The sequence below is a fragment of the Dromiciops gliroides genome, chromosome 5, assembly GCF_019393635.1.
Source record: "Dromiciops gliroides isolate mDroGli1 chromosome 5, mDroGli1.pri, whole genome shotgun sequence".
Taxonomy (NCBI): Eukaryota; Metazoa; Chordata; class Mammalia; order Microbiotheria; family Microbiotheriidae; genus Dromiciops; species Dromiciops gliroides.
The window spans coordinates 248,755,324-248,763,179 of NC_057865.1; positions in this window are offsets into that span (position 1 = coordinate 248,755,324).

A 7,856-nucleotide genomic window follows, 5' to 3' on the forward strand; every position below is an offset into this window, starting at 1 on the left:
TTAGTTTTAGTTTTTTGGCATATTCTTGGCATTGCAATGGGCTTAGGAGTGTAGATGGCACATTTCTTCAGCTTCATATTTGTAAAGACCCTATGGTTACTGTCCTTAGCCTCTTTCACTGGTTATGGACCAGAAAAAATCCAAGAGGCAGCTAAGGGTGCAGTGGAGAGGGCTCTGGATCTGGAATCAGGAAGACCTGGGCTCAAATTTGGCCTCAGACCCTTACTAGCTATGTGACTCTGGGCTAGTCACTTAATTTCTGTTTGCCTCAGTATCCTCATCTGTAAAGTGGGGATAATGATAGCACCTCCCTCCCAGGATGGTTGTTAAGGATGAAATGAGATAATATAGTTATTCCTTCTACATTGCAGGGGTTAGGGGCATGGAGCCTCTGAGGTCTGAAAAATCCATATAAAAATTTTTGGCCCTCCCTTAGTACCAGAGAAGAAGTCTTAATTTTCTCTTTTTTTCTTTTATGGGGCATTTACAGTACCTTATTATTAAATTTGGGTTAAGTATCTTGGTTAAGTATAGACTCTGTGTCGTCTGCTGGCCTTCGTATGTCATCTGTGGCTTCTTCAAAACTCTAAAAAATTCCCATTTAATTTCTTATGCTGACATGATATATTGAAACCACAATGGGGAAAGTGGTGATATGGAAGGGTGAACTGTATGTGTAAAGTGCTTAGCACAGTGCCTGGCACGTAGTAAGCACTATATAAATATTAGCTAGCATCATCCTCATTATTACTGCTAATCCTGTCCTTGTCTGATCACTGTAAGGTTGAGAAGAACATTTTTTGGATATGGATTCCCAAGATATCTCCTCTGGACTTCAAAAAGCAAAAATGAAAAAAGAAATCCTTGCCTTCAAGGAGCTTAGATTGTACTGGGGCAAAGCAACGTGCAACTGCTAAATATATGCATAACAAACACAAAGTAATTAATTGTTGGGGAACCATTTACAACTGGGGGAATCAAGAAAAGACTAATGAAGGAGGTGATGAGACTAAGTTCCATGAGGCAGAGGTAAAGAGAGAGAGCCTTGTAGGCAAGGGAGAGAGCCATTGCAAAAGCAAGAGATGTAGCAAGTAGGTCAGTTTGGTTAGAACCATAGTTTCTTTTTGACATTTATTAAGCACTTACTATGTGGCAGACATTGTGCTAAGTGTTAGGGATAACAGTTCCTGCCCTCAAGGAACTCATAGTTTAATGGGAAAGACTATACAAACAATTATGCCCAACCAACTTATATACACAGTAAATTGGAGATGATCTCAGAGAGAAGGTAGTAGCATTAAAGGGGATGAGGAAACACTTTTTTTTTTTGGTAGAAGGTAGGAGTTTAGTTGAGACTTAAAGGAAGCCAAGAGCTCAATAGGGACTCCCACCATTTGATGCATTTGCTTCTAACATGTGCTGTTGAATGAAGGTGGAGAAAATCAGACAATCATTCAGAAAAGGTCCACTACAAATTTATGATACACAATCTCAACCGGTCCCTTACTGATGATAGCCAACCCTTCTATTCCTCCCTTATCAACTCACTTTCCCACTCTTTCAAACTTTTTCTTCCCTCCTCAAACTTCCTATTGGTCCCCCTCCTTCAGTGTATCAATTAAGAACTTTATATGATATATTATGGAAAAATTGAGTTTATTCACCCTGAGCTCCCTTTTCTTCTCATCTTCAATCACTCAGATGCCTTCTCCCATTATCTCCCCCTTTACCCTTTCTCACATGAAGAGGTAACCTTACTCTTTACCAAAGCCCACCTTTCTGCCTATACTAGTGATCCAATTTCAATCAATCTCCTCCAGCCCCTTCTGTCATCTGCACTTACCTTCAATCTTTTCCTGTCTACTAACTCCTTCCCTACTGTCTACAATCATTTTTATGTCTCCTCCATCTTCAAAAAACCCTCATTTGATCTTCCATCCCTGCTAACTCTCATACTCCTTGAACAATAATATCTATAACAGATGCCTCCACTTTGTCACTTTACCCTTATAATCTGGCTTCCAACTTCATTATTCCACTAAAACTGCTCTCTACCATTACCAATGACTTCTTTTTTTGGTGGGGAATGAGGGTTAAGTGACTTGCCCAGGGTCACACAGCTAGTTAAGTGTCAAGTGTCTGAGGCCAGATTTGAACAGGTCCTCCTGAATCCAGGGCCAGTGCTTTATCCACTGCACCACCTAGCTGCCCCCACCAATGACTTCTTAATTGACAAATCTAAGGGCCTTTTCTCAATCCTCATTCTTTTTTTAACCTTTCTGTAGTCATTGGCACTGTTGATCATCCTAAATAGAGTGAGTCTGGTTTAAACAAAACAAAACAGAACAGCCTTCTCAAGTTGTGACCTTATTCTCTTCAAATTCTAAGAAACTATAATTTGCTGAGACTACGACATTATTTATTTTTCTTTGTATTTTCCACTCTCTCTCCCTCAGCCTCCACCCCTGTTATCCTAACATCCCAATAAAATAAAATAAATACCATTTGGTCATTTTGCCATTTCCCAGATTTCCAACAATTATTCTGGGAAGAGTGAGTTCAGTTCTGACTCGGTCAGGATGATTAATGAGATTTAATTTAGGTCTGGCCTCTCTCATCCATCCTCTCCCAGCCCCGATTACTAATCCCTATTCTGCAGGCCCCAAACAAATGGCCATACTATCTGTTTTTATTTTTGGAAGAACCCTGTCAGCCAAGAAGCACATAACCTCTTTAGAGATAGCAGTTTCGACATTCCTCGCCAAGAAGCTTGCCCCAAATGGCCACACTTGATCCTTCTAGATGGTCTTGTTGACTGATCTCTCAAGATGGCACCACGCCAGCTCACAAGTTGTTCAGCTCTTTGAATATAGAATTCAGCACCAGGCTATGATAATTTTAGATGGGCAGCCTGTAAAACAACACAGCAAGGGTCATATCTTCTTCCGGAAGTGTCCCCATGCCAGCACTGAAGCATTAACACCACATGCCTTTTCTTACACTTGACATCTGTGGACGCTTAGAGTATGTGACAAAAGGAAAAAGCAGAATGAAAGTGGAAAAGAAGCCACGAGGGGGTTTATGGGAGTGGCCAGCAGCCAAGGGAAGGGGTGAATGGCATCTGGTGCCCAGGAAGCCCATTAAGAATCCTGACGGCATCATAGTCTGTTTCACATGAGTGCACTGTCCACAAGCAAGCCTCCTTTCAAGGCCAGAGCTTAACAGAGCAACCGAAGGACATATTCAGGAACAAGAGAGGCAGGCCAGTAAAATGCCTGTGACTGACTACTTAGCTAACACACAAAGGAGGCAGCCTGTCAAATGTGCCACCCAACGACCTGGTTAAACATCAGGGTGGGCGATTTTCACTTACAGGGCAGAGGCACAAAGAAAAGGATTTAAGAAATGTTCTGAGCCCAGACCACAGGTCTCCACAATGGAATTGAAAAGAACAGTTTGAATGCCAACTTACAACTTATGGCAAGCTTGACCTGCCTTGAAAAGATTCATTATGTAAAGAAAGATGGACTGATAAAAATGCCTGTAAGCATGAATGGACTTCAAATCAGGACAACTCAGCTTAAATTCCAGTTTATACTAGTCTAAAGGGGCTAAAAAGGATCCCAGTCAGTGAGTGAATAGCAGTGGATAGAGCGTTGGACTTTGAGTTAGAAAGACCAAAATTGAAATCATGCCTCAGATGCTTACTAGCTTTATGACCCTGAGCAAATTACCGAACCTCAGTATCCTCATCTGTATAATGGGTTTAATAATCAGCACTTACCTCTCAGGGTTGTTGTGAGGATCACATGAGATAGCATATGTAAATCACTTTGCAGGCCTTAAAAGACTGTATTGATGGGAGCTATTAGAGTTGCTGCTGTTGTCAAAAATGGAGATAAAGTAGGCTACATTAAGAGAGGTAGATTATAAGGTGGGGGGGTGATAGTTCATCTGTATTCTACCCTAGTTGGACTACACCTAAAGGATTGTGTTAAGTCCTTGGCATAACATTTGAAAAGGGATATCATAGGGGCAGCTAGGTGGCACAGTGGATAGAGCACCGGCCCTGGAGTCAGGAGGACCTGAGTTCAAATCCGACCTCAGACACTTAACACTTACTAGCTGTGTGACCCTGGGCAAGTCACTTAACCCCAATTGCCTCACTAAAAAAAAAAAAGGATATCATAGAACTGGAGAGCATCTAGGATATGGCAACCATGATGGTAAGGGCTCTTGGGTCCATATTATGTGCGGAAAGTTGAAATAACTGAGGATAAGTAAACCAAGGAAGAGACAATTCAGAGGCTCCAAGGTAGCTGTCTCCAAGTATTTGAAGGATTGTCACATGGTGGATGAATTAAACTCGTCCTTTCTGATCCCAGAAAGCAGAATTAGGAGCAATGGGTGGAATTTGAAGAGGCTACCTTGGGTTTAATGTCAGGAAAAGGTCCCAAACAATCCAACCTGTACAAAAATACTTTGGAAAACATCAGGTCTTCAACTAGAGACTGGATGACCACTTGTCAAATGCATTGTAGGGGAGATTCTTCTTTGGGTATGGAATGAACTCTATGGTATGCTGCTAATTGCTCTGATGAGAAACATAGAAGGATTATTATAGGATCATCCATTGAGAGGTAGAAAGGATCTTAGAGGTTAGCCAGGTCTATCCCCTCATTGCTCTCATGAGAAACAGTCCTTGAGAGATCATGTGCCTTGCCCAGGGGCATACTGGCAAAGGTAGAATTCAAATTCAGGTCCCAGGATTCCAAGTTCTGTTTTCTTTCTAATAGCTACTCAAATATAAAAGCACTGGAGCATATGTGATTGTGAAATAAGACCATTTTGTTTCATTTTATTTAATGAATATATCAGCACGCATACTTACAAATGTGTTGTCCTTCAAGATAGAAACTTTAGGATGGATAGACTGATAGATAGAAATTGTATAGACAGAGAAAAATAGAAATGATATAACTAGCTAGCTTGCTAGCTAGAAAGACAGAGATGGACAGGAATGATAGATGGGTAGATAGATAGATAGACATATAGATAGATAGACAGATGGACAGATAGATAGATACATAGATGCATTTCTAAACACTAATTAATTAAGTGTCAGGCTCTACACTAAGAGCTGGAGATACAAATACAAGTAATCAAGACAGTCCCTGCCATCAAGTTTTTTACACTTACATGATGAGGGAAGAACACATAAAAAAAAGCTAGAAAGAGCTGGAGAGACAGGGCAAAGAGGTTGTAGAGAAGGGGGTGGAGTAGAAGGAGGAAGAATAAAGGAAATAGTTCAGAGTTGAACCATAAGTGCATTGATTCTAGTGTTTAAGACATTAAAAAAAATCCTCTTTTGGAATTATCTTCAAAACCTGTTTATAAACCACTCAAGAAAAATGATCTTATTTTTTCTTACTAAAGATCCCCCAAATTTATCCTCATATCCTCATTCACCTGGCTCTGAATGCAATTCCAAGGGGAGGAATTCCAAAAATATTTTGAGCAACGACAGCACTATTGAAATAAGTGTTCAAATTTCAAAACTCAGTACTTTCAAAAATTGTATTATTTATTAAAAATCTATTTCTTGATCATATAGATATACTTCAAATTCCTAGTACAGGAATTTCCTCCACTAATGTAGAGAGCAGTCTGGTGATCTGTACAGGATCACAGAACTAGAAACTAAGCGAGACAGGATGGGAATCTAACTCTTCCTGACACCAAGCCTGGCATTCTATCCATCCACTATGTCACATAGATTCTTCTTTTTTTGAAATAGATTTACTATTCATACAATCTCTCTCTCTCTTTTTTTTTTTTTGGTGAGGCAATTGGGGTTAAGTGAGTTGCCCAGGGTCACACAGTTAGTAAGTGTCAAGTGTCTGAGGTCAGATTTGAACTCAGGTCCTCCTGACTCCAGGGCCACCTAGCTGCCCTGTCACATAGTTTCTGCTCACACAGTCACAGAAATATAGAATTCTATCAGTTTGTTGGGAACCTTCGGGCTCATCCAATTCTACCTTCTCATTTTATAAAGGAGGTATCTGAGGCTCATGGAGGTGGTGTCTTTTTCTAGGCAATTTGTGCAAGAATTAACAATAAGCATACCACTCCCCCCCATGTTATTAAAAATCAAGTGTACTTTGAAAGGGTTAAAAGAGTGAAAAATCGTCCCTCTGTGTGTTACAAAGCAAAGTATCAAATGTTCATTTATTTGAATGATATTCTGAGTAAATACTTCCCTATTTCAGACATTTTTTTATTTCAGCAAATTTTATTTTCCATAACTATTCTAATTTTGCCTCTCCTGCCAAACGCTAATTCCTAATCTAATCAAGTACCTAAAAGAAAGGTAGGGCATTTAAATACATCTCTAGCCTGAGCCCCCCAAAATCTTTACCCATTTACAATCTTCACTCCATCTCTACAGATGATATCTTCACAATGTCTGATCTGATTGTTTTTTCATGTTACTTAACCATGATGATGAAATTAGAAACCATCCCATGTGAAGATTCTGCAAAAGGATGGCATGGCTAATGGAGTGATTATCACTATCTAGGCATTTTAAAATCCTCTACAAAGTCCTATTCCAAAGACTTACTCCATGGAGGTGATCCTAGGTTATGTCAGAGCATAAGCTCTGGCAGGATCTACTATGTTCGAAAGGCTTTGAGTAAAGTTCTGACAACAGACTGGGTCTGTTTTCCAAGGACAAGCTTAGCTAAATATTCAACAATGTGATTCATCAAGGAAAGGCTGGCCACTTGGTGATGGATTCTTTGGCTATGGCAACCCAATGAAACAAAGAGAAATACAAAATGGCCCTTGGTCCTATGAAACCCCTTTTGTTTCTGAAGTGACTGTGACAGAGCAGTAGAAAATGGGGCAGAGATGCTAAGGACCACAAAGTTTTTAGGTTTTCAGTAAACATCAATTTGACTGTTGCTACTCTAAATGTAAGATCCTTGTGCAATCATAAACCATCCTCCTGCTAATAGAGAAGTTTATTCATATCAGTGTAGACATTCTCTCAATAAACAAAACCAGAATAAAGAAGGAAGTTAAATACATAAATGGAAGGATTGTTCATGGGCTTTTCCCCAGTGAGACAAATAAAGGAATTGGCAGAGTTGATTTTATTGTGCATCCACAGGCTGAAGGAGAAAGAATTTATGGGACATCTTTGTCATGGATTGCAGTGTTCATGATAAGTATTTACAAAGAGATCTTCTTGTAAATAATTGCCACTTACATGACCACATCTGTTGCAGTTGTTGAAAGCATAGAGATTCTGTAAAGGACTCTCTAAACTAAGTAAACAAACACTTTGATATTCAGGGGCTTCAAGCCAAGAATGGAATAGGTGAGGATGATTAGAAATAGATTGGAAAATACGGGTTAGGAAGAAGGAATGAGAGAGACCAAAGACTTTCAGAATTCTTATACCAACATATATCATCACTTCCAAAAAAAAAAACACATAAAAAGCACACGTAATGACCCTCAAACATATCCCTGAAGTGAAAGCTTATCTATTTAATACCAATATTTATCTGTTGCTGTTGGGTGTCTGGGAGAAATAGAAATGCCAGCCTGAACAAATGAAAATAAGTAGAACCTAGAGGGGCAATGGAGAGGTAAATGATGACTGTGTGTAGGCAACTCTGAAGAACCATAATACGAGAAGGCATCAGTATGATAAAAAAGGTGAGTTGGTCACATGACAAGGGAGAAAGCATGTCTGATAGACCCCCTATGGTTAACTTATGGGTGCACATTTACAAAATACTGGGGGGAAGGAGCACACATTTATTAAGCTCCTACTATGTGCTATG